The sequence below is a fragment of the Bombus pascuorum genome, chromosome 13 (assembly GCF_905332965.1).
Source record: "Bombus pascuorum chromosome 13, iyBomPasc1.1, whole genome shotgun sequence".
NCBI lineage: Eukaryota > Metazoa > Arthropoda > Insecta > Hymenoptera > Apidae > Bombus > Bombus pascuorum.
Genome location: NC_083500.1, coordinates 9752032 through 9766986, shown reverse-complemented (window position 1 = coordinate 9766986; position 14955 = coordinate 9752032). Strand labels below are relative to the sequence as shown.

General features: G+C 38.2%; 1 protein-coding gene across 1 annotated transcript in view; it reads left to right on the top strand.

The window, feature by feature from the left end:
* The first annotated feature begins 56 nt into the window (after nt 1-56).
* Nucleotides 57-14955, top strand: part of LOC132913810 (R3H domain-containing protein 2-like) — a 29660-nt gene continuing 14761 nt past the window's right edge. Inside the window, exon 1 of the mRNA XM_060972399.1 lies at nt 57-174. The gene's annotated coding sequence lies outside the window, so the exon portion shown is untranslated. The remainder of the gene's footprint in view (nt 175-14955) is intronic.

Genomic DNA, 14955 nt, shown 5'->3' with positions numbered 1-14955 from the left:
GGGTGCTGCCATTTCAATAATGCTTCGTTTAATACGAACAAGCAAGAATAGATAGCGTTACATTACCAACTAACTGTGCACGTTTAAAAAAAGCAAAGGACAACAATACGCGATCGAGTGCGGTGAAAAATCGGTGAAATGGTGGAGTTGTGTCGTGCGTATATTTAGAACCAGGTAAGCACTTTATTCGTTAATCAATGCTCCGCATCATTCATCGTATGCCAATTGATAATATATGACGCGTCCTAGGTAGAGAATTTTTTTTCACGATCATTTTCGTACACCTTAATCGGTGAAAAACATTTTATAAAATCCACTAGGTGTCTCCGCTGAATTATGCCATCAATTTGTATACATTTCAGAATAAAAATATTGCGGTTATGTATTAAATTGTTTGACGATTTCATGTTGTGCTTCGTTATCGAAGTACCTCGTATGTATCCCTCATTTTGATGTTCTTTCGCGCATCATAACCTCTTTACACATCACACATAATATTATGAATCGTCTTTACGAATGGCACGTATCATCGACAGGTATTCAACGCATTATCACACGTATAGTATTTATAATATTAACTTATAATATATCTTTTGCAAACAATAGAAAAAAAAGAACAATCGAAATTGAGAATGCAATGTATCGTCAGTCATTTGTTTGTTAACTTAACGACAGATATTAGGTTCTTTGATATTTTCTCATCGATCTTCTAATCATAGAAAAGAGATAAGACTCGATATAAAAATAAATTCAACAAAGCAATATATATTATAAAGATTTATTAACACTTCTATTCAAACTATTGCTGTTAACTATGATATTTAATACAATTTCACGAATATTTCAATTTAAGACTGATAAATGAGGCACCGCTATATTAAAACATACGCTTAATCATGTATTCGAGATATTCGATCATTTTCGCGGGAAGATAGCACGTGGTTTGGTATTCCGTACTTCTCTTAGATGTCAAGCATTTTATTCGTTTTCTTAAACAATATTTCTTATCACTACACTTCTTTCTTAAAAAAAAATGCAGACATTCAAAATGATATCCATGAGATTTTTTCTTATACTGAAGGTATATAGATGTTTTCTGATAACTGGAAGATAGTAAATGTCAAGGGAATCTAAATTTGACCAAAATGAAATAACGTTCTTGAAAATTGTTTTTTTTTTTCTATTTAAAAGTCAAAATATTCCCTCCTCTGGAATGCCAAAATTCCACGGTGGCTTAATGCCCCCTATCCCCCACCATGATCCGGCCTCTATTGATTGCTCTACCGCACTACTGCCCTACTTTTATGACTTCACTTCACCCCCGCCTCCTCTCTCACTCTCTCTCGCTCTCTCCCTCTCCCTCTCTAGCTCTCCCCCTGCTACTCTCTTTCTCTTTAGTTCCATGTTCCCTGGTAGCCTACCTCCAATGTCCATCGTGGAGTCATAGACACACGGGAATTATGGATTCTGTGCTGTTTGTTATCAGTATGCAAAAAACCCCTCATTTAACTTTCTTCTTCAAAGTTCGTTACCGTTGATTGATAATACTATTACTACTCTATATATTATAGTTTTAATTCATTGTTAACTCGGTTAAAATTTTTGACGTTAAGATTATACTCGTTATAGCAATTCTGAAAAGAGAAAGGTTTTTAATATATGTCAAAATAATATCACTATGAGTAACATTGCAATGCACGTATAATAGCATACATACACTTACAGAGCCAAAGATGGATTATGATGGACGAATTGCACGATACAAGACCGTAAATTGGAAAATCAGAAATCGGATGATAAATTAATTAAGGTTGCCCATAAATCGACCGATAATATTATGCATCGATGCTACGCGATCCTGTAGATAGTAGTGCATGTGCGTATGGCGATGTTACGCTTACGTGTCACATGTGTATGCACTGTTGCGTGCACAGGATCAAGGCTGCACGTGGTGCAGGTTTATTTTTGAAAAGCCTGTAACACATAGCACGTCCAGAGAAACAAGGCTTTTTTCCGTCGTCTTGCGTGCAGCCTCGGGATATTTATACGGTTTTCCGTTTTCCATCATGCCAAACTGTGTAATGTCTCATGATAATGCGTTAAACAACCACAGATACGGCATTGTTTTAGGTCGAGTGACAACTAATTAGTCGATTTATTTGCCTATAAGCGGCCACTCAACACGGAGAAAAAGTGATATCTCCTTGTAGAGTTCTCTTTATTGGATTCGAAATCGATGGGGCGATGCGACAAGTAATTATCGTTGAGTAGCACCTCGACGAGAATAATTCTTTTTCTTTTCTTGTAACTTATCGACCAGCTGATAGTTTCAATTCGTTAAATGTTCTTTCTGGTATTGAATACCTACGTAATGTATATTGCGAATGAGTCAGATCTCTGCTTTCGTTTTTGTTAAATCGAAAATAGCGACCTTTCTTGTCATCCTGGGCAATGCAAATTTTGTAATGACATAGGTCAACCTGATGCAGCGTGACACTTAGTCACGCATTGATCTCGTTCAAGTAGTGACGTCCAAAACTGGTCAGACAGTAAAGTGTACGTTGATACTACTCTAAATCCCATAGACTTCTGCACGCTTGAAATTTATTTTGTTAAATGTTTTAATTAATGTTACGTTTACAGCATTCTTTGAATCTGTCTAAACTTTTTTTGATTTCTTTAATATTATTAAAACGTAGTATAAACTACCTCCTGGACGATTAGTTTCATCTGATCACCGGTGATCAGTCACTGGTGGTTACTTTCGTCTAAATCATTCCTAGCAATTATTGATACTATTGTGAACGTTTCGGTTTCAGTTGCTTCATGGACTATCGCCATTCTGTTATGCTTCTGGATTTCTCTTAGACGATATATTGCTAGAGTATAGTTTTCCATTATGAGATTGAGCTTTAGGAAATTTTCAATCTTATCAGAGAGGATTTGAACTTTGAAAGCAAAAAGATTCCAGCCAAAAAGAAAAATTGTATGTGCAAGTCACAAAAGATATAGTATGGGTATAAAACAGTATACAATAGTGCAAAGAAAAGAAATTCTCGTAATAAAAATCGCAAGTGCATTGAAAGGAATTTCTATGGTAGAAACAACACAACGATCGCTTTAAAAATTTGAGAAATTCCAACAACAAGAAGCGGCTTAAGAATACAAAGAAAAGAAATTTCAATAATAAAAAAGATGTGCACAAGAGAGCATTAGATAGAAAAAATTCCAGTGATAAAAGAACACTTGAAGAAAAAGAAACACGCTGGCAATAGGAACAAAACGATCAAAGAGAAAAGACAAATAGCAATAGAACAGAAACAAAAGGAACCTTGTATCGTAATATACAAAGTTTAGGATATTTACAAACAGAAACGACTATGAAAATCCTAGAACACTGAGAGGTGTATACCAGAAATCTAATAACAGCAATCTCAGGTAGGGAGCTGTCGAATTACAAAGTTGTTGTTTGTTACACGATATACAAGAATTATACACGATAATGTATAGTATCGTATACCCGTATACCGCAAACGAGCATGAATCGTTCTATTTCATTGGTCACCTAGTAGTTTACGTTCGCGTGTTATAATCGGTATGGAGGATTAAACTTCGATGAAAATCACTTATTGCCAGCTGGCTAACAATAAGTAGCCCCCGCGTTGCATTGCATGGGTGTTTATCCAGCAAGGTCATCGCGAAAACGAACAAACGAGATGACTCACGCGGGATTCGCCGAATGCTTTCACCATTGGGCCGAATTGTAGCAGGATCGATCGGTGCCTGGAGTTAAGACGAATTACGAACAGGGACGAAGGGAGGATCGATGGAGAGGAGGGCCGATTTTCGGGCGGGCTGCACGCGAATCGCTCCTCCTCAACGAATCCACCGGACGACCACAGTCACGCCACTCACGGCAACCTCGGTCTCGCACTCCATCTTATTGTGGCATCACACACGTGCCACTGAAGAAGGTTCTATTAACCTTCTTTCGGGGAATTCCCGGCCTACCAAGCATGGAAGTTCGATCGAATGTAGCCGCGCTCGAGGTGAAGGTCAAGTTCACCAGTCGGACTCGGCCTATCTCGATGATTCGTAATATCGACGCAAGCTCTTAGAATCTTGTCAAATTATCGATGATCTCTCTCCGTCTTCTCCATCAATGCCTCTCTTTTGTCTCGATTGGTTTCTTCTATATATCCCAGAGTTTAACAGCCAAACTTTATCGATATACAAAGTGATTCACACGCAGCTGGAATAAATCGTATCTGTTTTTTGATTGAAGTTAAAATGTTGTAGTAAAAACATACGAAATGCAAAAAGAGGAATACTTTGGCCTCCGATGTTGCCTCCAATTTTACCTTATTGGATCATTATATGTGACTAACTTTTAAAAAGGAAAGTCTATCAAACTGGTCTAGTTTGAAAGTCTATTAGACTGGTTTGTTGAGACAAAATCAAAATGAGCTTCATAGAAAAAAATGTCTAAAAATTGGATTAATATTATTTTCTTTTTATTCTATTTATCTATCTATCATTTTTTATTTATTATATGACATTGGAAAGCATTTTATGTAAATCAAGAGTAGGAGAAATTTTTCCAAATAACATATAATGATAAATCTATTTTTAGAATTATAAATAGCTCCGCCACAGGAACCATAAATAGAAATAGTCAGTGCTCGCTGATAATGGCTCGATAGTAGCTGATAGGACACATAAGAGACTCGTCGAGTAGATAAAAAGTAGTTGCAGTAGCCTTCGAGCAAGGTAGCGTGTCAAAGTTCTATAAGAAACGAGATTGCTCCTCTAAAGATCTAACAGCCATTCCCTTAATGAGCTGTTAGTTTGGCATCCTTCTACACCCACGATGTCCAAGAACTGTATGACGTTTCCACACGACGAACTTTTGTCTTATGTAATATCCATTCACAACTCTTGTCAATAGAAAGAGGAGCAATTTTACAAAAGTCATAACAGTTGTTATTCCTTTTTTGCAAATGACGCAACAAAGATGCAACTTTAGAAAGAAAGTTGTGCAAAGTCGTTAATATGCAAGTTTTATGTAAGTTTATGAAATCACGTGAGGTGCGCACGTGTATCCGCAACCGGACGAAGCTCGGAACTATGCCGTTGTTTCGAAGAACATCGTTCCCCGGGTATGAATTCTGAGTCATCCTACAAGCGAACAGGGTCACGTTACATCATTAATCTCTCCCTTGGTAAAAGCAGTCATTTTCACTGGTTGGGATTGCTCGCCGTGGCATGACCATTTTAACGAGGACACAAACGCTAAATTGATTTTTCAATTAAGAAAGACAGCTGTGATTTCCAATTTTAATCTTTATACTGGACGGTCTACTGTCCTAATTTTTCATCGGACTTTCTGGAATCGTTTGAATGTCCATTATTCGCTTGTATATCCTAGAAGATATCCAATATGGATTGCATGGTAGTTGAATTAATTTCTTAATCACCGTAGAAAAATTATTCTTCGTTTGACAGATTTAGAATTCTTGAATACATAATTTCAATAGTTTATTCTTTCAGTTGATACTACCAGTACCTAAAATGGATATTACATCGGCTAAGAGCATTGCTTGACATTTTATAAGATCTTTGTCGTAAAATGCCAGTGCTCTGCTATGTCAGGGTCGACGAAGAAGAGAAAGAGGGTGAGGACGCAGCAAAAAGTTTTGGAAAATGAACAGAAGGCGAATGGCATAGTATGTTTCGAATATTTTTACGTCATGATAGCATAATAAATTACAGTTCACTGGATTCGTCATGTTTTATGTTCTATGGTTGCGTGCATGACTTGTTGGAAGATCAAAGTTTCCATCGAGTATTAGTTGATGGAGTTATACTCCGTGTAAAATCGAAGGAAATTCCTGGAAAATTTGCAAATGGGAAAATCATTAAGATCAATACAAAATCGTTGAATCATTGATTCCAATGGATCCATTTGATTCCAAAGGATATATCAGTTTTATACATTCTGTCTGTTTCTCTAATGAGAAATATATGACGGCGAAAGGAAATTCCATAAACGTTGGAAAATACGTGGGCAATGACCGGGAATTTGTAGAAGCCTCTTACTCACCCGTGAATATGGTATTCAGCCTTTAGATCGCGAGATACAACGACCGTGTGCCGCACGTGCCCGTTGAATTTTTCATAGGACAATTGGTGTTGTCTTTGTGCATATCGTAGGAATAAATGAAACTTGACCGATTCATGTCCATAACGTTTCAACCGGTCAGTTTCTCAAGTGATTAGGTACTATAGCTGAAGCTTCTTTCACAATTGAAACTCGAAACTTCGTCGAGTCAATTTGAATTAATAAAATTACTTCTTAGTATTGTTCAGTTGTTAATTAATTTTCTATGTAATTTATTTCGATTATATTATTGGTTCCGTTAATTAAATTGTTTCCTTGGTATCTTAGAATTTCAGATGTGAAGCCAGCTTTATCTCAGAGTCGAGTGCACTCGTGATACATCTGCTTTCTTCCACGTGAACCTGCGAACCTTCAGTCGATCTAAGTGCTCTATAACGCCTGAATAATGCAGCATCGGAACGCACAACCTTCGCGATCTCCTATATAAACGTACCGTAAGAATATTATTCTCCCTTAGTAGCTGTTCGAGTAACCGGTTGATGAAACTCATTTTTGTATTGGAACGACCATTTTTTCAACGATTTATTCTTACGGATACACGTACGTTCTACGCTATCTTTTATCAGCTAGAAACCATATCACTAAAAAACGGGAAAGAAACAAATAGCGTGTCACCGTAGGATGATGGTATAATATACAGATTGACATAAACTCGAAAGCCGAGGAAAGTGTGAAAATTTGTCGACATAAGGCGTGAACCTGGAGTGGTGGAAGAAGCGTATCCAATCTTAAAAGAACGATGTACTTAGATCGTATAGCTGAGGACTATCTCGTTCGTATGGCCAAGGAGTCTCTCTCGATGAAAATCGCTCCGGCGTTAAAACACCCGCGTTATTTTTGGTCCAGAGGCCTACAGAGAGATATAACCTGTCAACCGCTCGAGTTTCTCTCCCTCTCGCTTCCTCTTTCACGTTCTTTCATTGATGCTGGCGTCAGAGACTGTCCTGACGTAGGTCTGGACCACGGCCAAAATTGACTAGTTCTCGTTGGGAACATACGACTTGCTGGCGGCTCTTCGTTAAACACAGTTCACGTTTGCCACACTGTTGTGAAGCTCCGCCGAACGGAATCAACAGGGTGCTTCGTGCGCCTCTTTCGTTTCCTCGTTTTTTACATTCTCCTTCGTCGAATTAGTCTGTGTGTTGACAGAAGAAATGTTGCAGTGAATCTTTTTGATTTATAGACTATACAGTGGATTCTTTCTTCAACTACAAATTATGAATTTAAATTTAAGGTCTCATCGTCTAAATACAAATTTTCATAAAAACTTACTTTCGTAAATTGTTTTCTTCGTCAAAGGAGAGCTGAAATTTTTATCGTGACTTTTTTACTAAAAGTTCTGCGAATATTTTGATACAAGCCAGTCAAAGGTAAACGTTGAAAGAACGTGAAATGCAACCGTCGACAGAGAAGGAACTGGATACGAACAGTATTGATCCGGCATGAGTCGAAACCGCTTCCCTATAGCTGCTTTCAATTTCAGTGCATTCTTCCCAGTCGTCCATCCGTAAATTTATATCCTATGACAACTAGAGGCACGTGTTGCTTTCCTAACTTGTCCTGTCTACTATTCTTCGCTATTCTTCATCAATGAGTACGAAGAAAGGGACCACGTTCATGTATGGTATTTCCAAGCTTTGATTCAGTTAAACCTTTCGAAAGAGCGTCTAGTAGAATTTTATAGACTCAAATTTCCTATGTCTTTTTTTAGATCACGCTAGAGGAGTAAAAAAGGTCTTAAACGAACAATCTCGTTTGCTCTCCTCGTTCCTCTCTTCTTTCCGTAATTGTATCATAGATACCAACGAGGCTGATTAAGCTAAACCCGATAAAATCTAAATTCGGAGGATAGATTAAATTTCGATCAACATCACGAGTTGATCTCCTCTTAGGGATGGATACGCCGAATTGTAATTCCTCGAAATTCATACTGCTTGTATTAGCATAGAAAATGGCTTGCAATAAAATCGAACGACGTATGGTAATTGCTTATCCGGTGGACATTGGTGAGCTCCGAGAAGAGGGGAAAAAAGACGTGAAGAGATCGATGGACGTAGGTGCTAAATGCGCGCCGAGATATATATCTGTCGATACATACGTGGCCAGTGCTTGGGCATGATCGTCGTTGTGAAAATATTTTCATTATAAATAGCGGTCGACCGACACGGAAGCCACTCGTGCTTTCACGAGTCTTTCACGAGTGCCTGGATCCTCTGTCGTCTCTTCCTCGAGACGATGAGCGCCCGCTCGTCTACCGTGTTCTTCTCGAGGAGGGTCTATCTTTTCAGTGACCGACCCCCGATGTGATTAGTCTTCGGTATTTTGCTCCATTAACTTGAGAACACTTGCTTCTCCCCTTTTTTTCATTGATGCCGAAAATATACTTAATCCTGCTCGTTTCAGTCATTATAACGTCGTTATGGAGAAAGACTGGATTGCGTTGTATCTTTATTAGAGAGATCAATCTTTGGTTTGGGTTTCTTCTCCGCGATTCTCTGGAGTCTTTCAATTGTAACGCTAAATGGAACGAGATTTCAATCGCTCCTAGTTTTCCTTTCTTTCGAATGGTTAATAGATATATTTGTAGAGAGGATTAATATTTTTCTTATTGTTCGATGTATCGGGCAGCAGCTTCTAAGAACCAATCTATAGATATAGTAAAATAAAAATATGTCGAATGTTCTTCTTTCGAGTATCGAATGCATCTTTCTTCGAAGGAAGAATTTGTTTTTCACAGTAAAACTCGGCAAATATATAATTTGCGTATCTGCCGCGTACTTTATCGTTTTCCTGGAGTATCTCGATGATTTTCAAGAAATCCAAAGGACATTGATTTTTACGACGAGTAAACAATATTCTCCGCAATTCGCAAGATTTTCTATTTCTATTTACCGACGTCAACATCTTTACCCAAGGTTGCTCCAAACAGCATCAATAATTCAGTATGCCGCGTTCAAGCAGCCGAGCTTTCAGGAGAACACGCTCTGACTCGATTGTTGAAAAAGCGAGAGGGAGATAGTTAGAAGAAAATCGTAGCTGTCTTGCTTTCCTTCGACGAGGGAAAAGTGTGAAAACACTTTTACGGGGCAGATGAGCTCGATCTATCTTCGTCGTTTATTCTCTGCCCTATTTGTTAGAATATAGGTCACGGAGTTCAACAACCCTCCGCACCCGGGTCGACCACTGTACGGCTTGACCTAAATAAAATTTATCCGGTGAACCGATTCCCCATAATTTCCTCTCTCTCCGTGCTCCATTTTATCCACTTTTTTTGGCATGTTCTTTACGCGTACCAATATTTCTTTATCGAAAGAAACGAAGGTATATTTAAGAATATCCATAATGTGTTTTAATTTATGGAAAATTAAGGGTAATTGTCAGCGTTCAATCGAAAACCGACGAGCATTTCAGCTATATTAACGTCGGAATAATCAATTGCTAATACAGATATGCACAATTATACTTGGAGTAATATGATGGGAAAATAAGTGTACATGATTACATAAAAAACTCCATTATTAAAAGCTACGTGGTTTTAGTAAATGTAAAAAAAAAAAGAGTGAAACAGGATGTGGTAGTTCCAGTATTAATAAGAAGTTATTTCATCAAAAATGAAACACTAACAGTGTTTTGTTTAAACAGTTTATTTTGGAAACTAAGTCTGATATTTAGCAGTCTTTCATTTATATCCTGCAATAGAGACTCGAATTAGATATAGAAAACTCTTATATCATAGTCTTTAACGCTGAGAATCTTCGTAGAACTTTCAACGATTCTAGGAATTCGCCATGTACCGGAAGTCTATATCGTGGTTCTTGATTTCTGAGTTTCACTGTTCGATTTCACGTTACTTCGCGAAAAGGCAAACGATTTTACTGAAATAAATAGTGGAATGTATTTTTATTCAATCTCAAATTGAACCAAACACGTTCTGAAAAGTAAGAAAAGATTTAAGGTAACATCAAGTATTTTCCTATTAATTCATAAAAACAAAACATTTTCGTTCGATACGTGACCTAAGACTTATGCATAGTGCTGTATGCATATGTAAGATTGCCAAAATTACATGTCACGTACGTCAATGATTGTTTTAATGTCGTAATAGATGATCGGACGCGTTGGTTTATGCCGTAGGATATACAACTAATAATAATAATACAGGTTCGAGTGTCGCCAACTGTGACTCTTCATTGTCTTTTTAGTTGGCAAACAGTGATTCAGTATTGTAAGTACGTTGGTCGTTAGTGTATTCAGTGGCAGGAAATCAGCGATACAAATTTATTCCGCGTTCGCAAGCACCAGCTGCTTTCGCTTTTCCTCGATACAAATCACGTGAGAAACAGCCGTGGACTTCTCTCTATTCCGGAAGAGCAACGATCGATAATTTTGCATCTGGTTTCGAAGCATCGTGGCCGGAACTCGAATTGGAGATCGGTTTTATCGTGATCGTTCCCAGTACCACATTCGATCAATCCTGGCTCGTTTAGTCTTAATCGTTTTATACACCTTAGTATACCTTTACAGTATAACGAAACGATAAAGGACTTGAAATGAACAATTTAGAAAATAATTAGCTTTTTATCCTCAAGATTTTCTGCGCTTCTGGTATGAGATACGGAAGATACATATAGTGACGTGTATAGATTTCAGACCATTTGTTATAGTGGTTTTATAATGACAAGTAATTATATTTTTAAAGAGGAAATATTCCCGTATGATGTTAAGAGATGTTCTCTTTATTTATAATTTTCCTTGGTTCGTAAATCTTTTAGAAATATTTTCATAGAAGGTGTACGAAATTAATTCTAATCAAAACTAGTCGAAACAAGCGAAGGAATTGATCAAAAACGTTCACGGTTCACGAGTAAAACGCGCATGCCGTGTAATCAAAAGTTTTCAAGATTCTCGTCTCTTTGCTATTAATTCTCATGTCTTTTCTGTATCATGAAAAGAAACATATTACGGCCTTCCTGTGTATTGGTTAAAATTTCGTGTCAAAGATATTTGTCAGAGTCTTGCGATGATTAAAGAGCAACGGACAAAGTATTCATTAGACGAAGAAAACGGCGAATTGCATGACGGAGGAAATTTGTATCCCTTATTTTTACTCTTGAAGATTGAAAAGGTTTTCTATCAGAAACAAGTTAGATGATACTTTAACAGCTTCCAAGAAATGCAAAATGACACCGGAAGCGTAGCTCGGTGGACACTGGGATGACTGGGATCCGATATTTATAGAAGAAGCGCTCGCTTCAATCGAAGTTCCGGGCTGACTCGTGATTTACTATCCGATGAAAAATCCTTGTTGCCAACGACGGTGGCAAATTTTGACGAAGTTCCACCATATGAATCATCGGCTGTCGCAGCGGTACACGCGTAGGACAGCCGATCTTCGGCATGCTGGAAAATCTGACACGTGTGTATTTACGCGCACCCTAAAACTTCTCTCGAACTTGCAAAGTATAACTTGTTTATGCGGAAGTACCGAAGATTCTTCCGAGTTTTGTGCCTTTCTCTCGAACGATGAAGATCGTTCACGAGAATCCTATGCATATTTTTATTTCAAAAGCCGCTATAAACAGCTGTTGTAAAAACTGTACGAAGAAAAACTTAAGAAGAGCGAGACGATATTGGGAAAATGTCTGATAATATTTCTCGCTAAAGATTTACCAACGCTTCGTTCGTAATATCTTTTTAAAGAAATTGCGTTACTGAATTCTATTGAATTCGCGTTGTGATTGCGAAGAGAGTTGCAAGAAATTGCCCCAATGAATATCTTCGGCACATTACAAGAATACCTCTTTCTATGTAGATTGTATATTGTATAAATTTCCGTATTAACATCGTTATGATAATTTGTTTTTCTTTTCAAATCGTAGAACTTCTTTTCGTTCCTCTCATTCGTATAGTGGACTTCATGCATTATTACAATTTGTGCGTTGACAAAACACCAGCTTACTTTGTACACGTTTTCTAATAACGTTGCCCCTACGCAACTCTTACATATTTCTGTTTGGTTCTTCCGAAACTTCTAAAATACTGCTTGACATTTTGTAAAATGGTGCGATGGATTTCTCCTTACCTGCGGTATAAATAGAACGCGTTAATTCAATTCCTGTGTCGCTATTAGTCTCCGAAGAATGGCTACCCATCTGAAAGAATATCGCTGCGTAAACCAATAATATGAACAGTTGCGCAAAATTCGTAAGATATAATCTTTTTGGGAGAACGGTAGCCATAACTGATTGCGAGGTAATTACGATCATTGATCTTGCAAAGTAAAACTGCCGAATCGTCAAACTATTTAACCAAAGTTCCGGTATCCCAAACGGGCAATGATATGGATTATAGACGAAGGAGCAGTTTTGTGCCGAAAAAGGATAGAAGCAGGAAAGGGGAGGTTCAAAGAGCAGCGAGATATCCTTATTCGAATGTTTAACACGCGGAGGGTGGCCGATGCGTCTGTCCAGGGAGAGTAGGTCGTTTCCATGGCAACAAGGGGTGCATCGGACTGGCACGTATTGCTAAACTGAACGTACCCCCCTGGCGGCCTCTAACCTCCCCCATGTATCCCGTCCTCCTGCAGAATATCCTACCGTACTCTGGCTGCCTCCTCGTGGCTGGGTCATCCCTCCCGCAGGAATTAGGTTACTTCCTGGAATTGGGTTTTACGAGCGGTTCCTCGTGCGCGCGAAAATTTTTCTTCCTTTAACAATGATCGTACACTCTCTCTTATCCAAGGCCATATTTCGGACGCTTTAAGCTTTCTGGTACTTTGCATTCTGCAATGGAAATCGCGTTTTCTGATTAACGTTCTAACGATTACGCAAGAACGATCACACGTGCGCGTACATACAGTAGCTCACGAAAGTATTCGAACGTTTGTAGAAATTTTTTATAAATATATTACACGCGTGTCGTTCAAGTTGTTGCCAGCACTCGTGAGTATCATAAATCATGACTACATGTGTATGTATATTTCAATTTTCAGATGCTTCGTCGGTCAGGCGACGCATCTCATGTAACCGTATTAACCATAGTCTTGTACGAATTATCCGGAAACCACATTGAAAAGTTTCATTGTAAAGTTGAAAAATACAAGAAAGTGATGATACTATTTTTTAAACGTGTCTCAGAATTATGTACCGACATACCGTTATGCAAAGTTAATGACTATTGTATTATTAAATCATTTCTCGTAGAGGATCAACCATGTACTTATGTAATAAAATCACGGAATTAATGAAAGATGGAGATGATTAGTTTGGATTTAGAGTTTCGTTCATATTGGAACCAACGACTGTATTACAGCCGAAATTCGAATGATCGATTAATTAGCATTCGTGCTGGTCCAATAATTTGCGCATAGAGGCGCGATTAATTCTGTTCCACTGATAATAGTCGACCTACTTTCGTTTTGCATTTTTTACCTCCGTTAAATATTCAACGAACGAGCCCTGCTTGTTCCTTCGATAGTGGCAGGGTTAATTTGTGCAAACTGATCCTCTTCCTCTTTTGTGGCGTTTCCAAGTATCGTTTTCAGATCGATCAACGCATACATTTTTGAGGATGCAAGGGGAAAGAGATCGGTAAACGAAACGCACCTTCTGGCCTTTTTAGCCCTCCTCTGTCGTCATCCCACGGAATAAACTGGCATCGACGTCCTTTGGTCTGATTCAGGATGCGTCATCGGGAGGAATAGCCTAGGCGGTCGCGTGCCGGAAGCCATCAAATAGCCTGAAAGTAGCTCGAGAATATGTTTTAACCTTCGCTCCAACGTAACCCTGTGAAGCTAAGGAACGTACATTAGCATCCATAAGTATTTGAACAGCTGGTACAATTCGATTAAAACGTTCATATGCTTGTCATATTTTCAATTTTTTTAATAGAACAACGTTTTTCTAGCGTTTGATCCTTTGCTTCTTGCATCGAGCGCAAATGATCTGCTAAATTGGAACTGAGAAGAAAAATAAACGTATCCGCATCACTCAAGTTCTATGTCTATTTGCGACGGATAACGAACGCTTCGTGAAATTTATATAAACTTTTAGAAACTAGTGAATAGTTGATCTCAGTTGGCCCAAGATCCCAATTTAACATCACTTAACTCAGGTGACTCTGCAGGATCAGTCTTCATTCATCTTCAATTATTGCTTCCTTATTCCTATTAATAAATACCGTTTTTATCAACGTCTGCTAACTGCAGGTATACTTGTAGGTTGCCTGAGATAACGTACTAGGCCAAAATTAATTAATCAGAGAATTTCATTGGAAGTACGCTTTACATATTTGCAATACATTGAGAGTGTACCAAGGAGTACTGAAATACTTATGGACGGTATTGTACCTTCTTTTCCCTTTTTGTTTCTTTACTTTCGTTTAACCGATACCGGAGACCTAGTTCTTTCTTCAAAGGAGGACACCCTGTATTATTCCAGGGGATACAGAGGTGCATGACCTAGTTACGCTTGGGCGTGTTATATGGGTCATAGACACCATTTGCAGCAAGTCATACGTGCACACGTACCCACACAGGCACACGTATTATAGTCTAGAAAATTATGATAGTTTCCACGGAAACGTGATCCTGCGAATATGGGGTAGTAAAAGTTTTATAGCTCACCTACTATATCTTGCAATTATCAGGCATGAATTTACTTCTGGAAATGGAAATACGACTTTTAGATGAACAACCGAAGTTGATCGATGTTTCTGTATAAATTGTTCCTCCGATTTTTCTCTATTTTTAATTGCCATTCTAATTATCCAGTAGT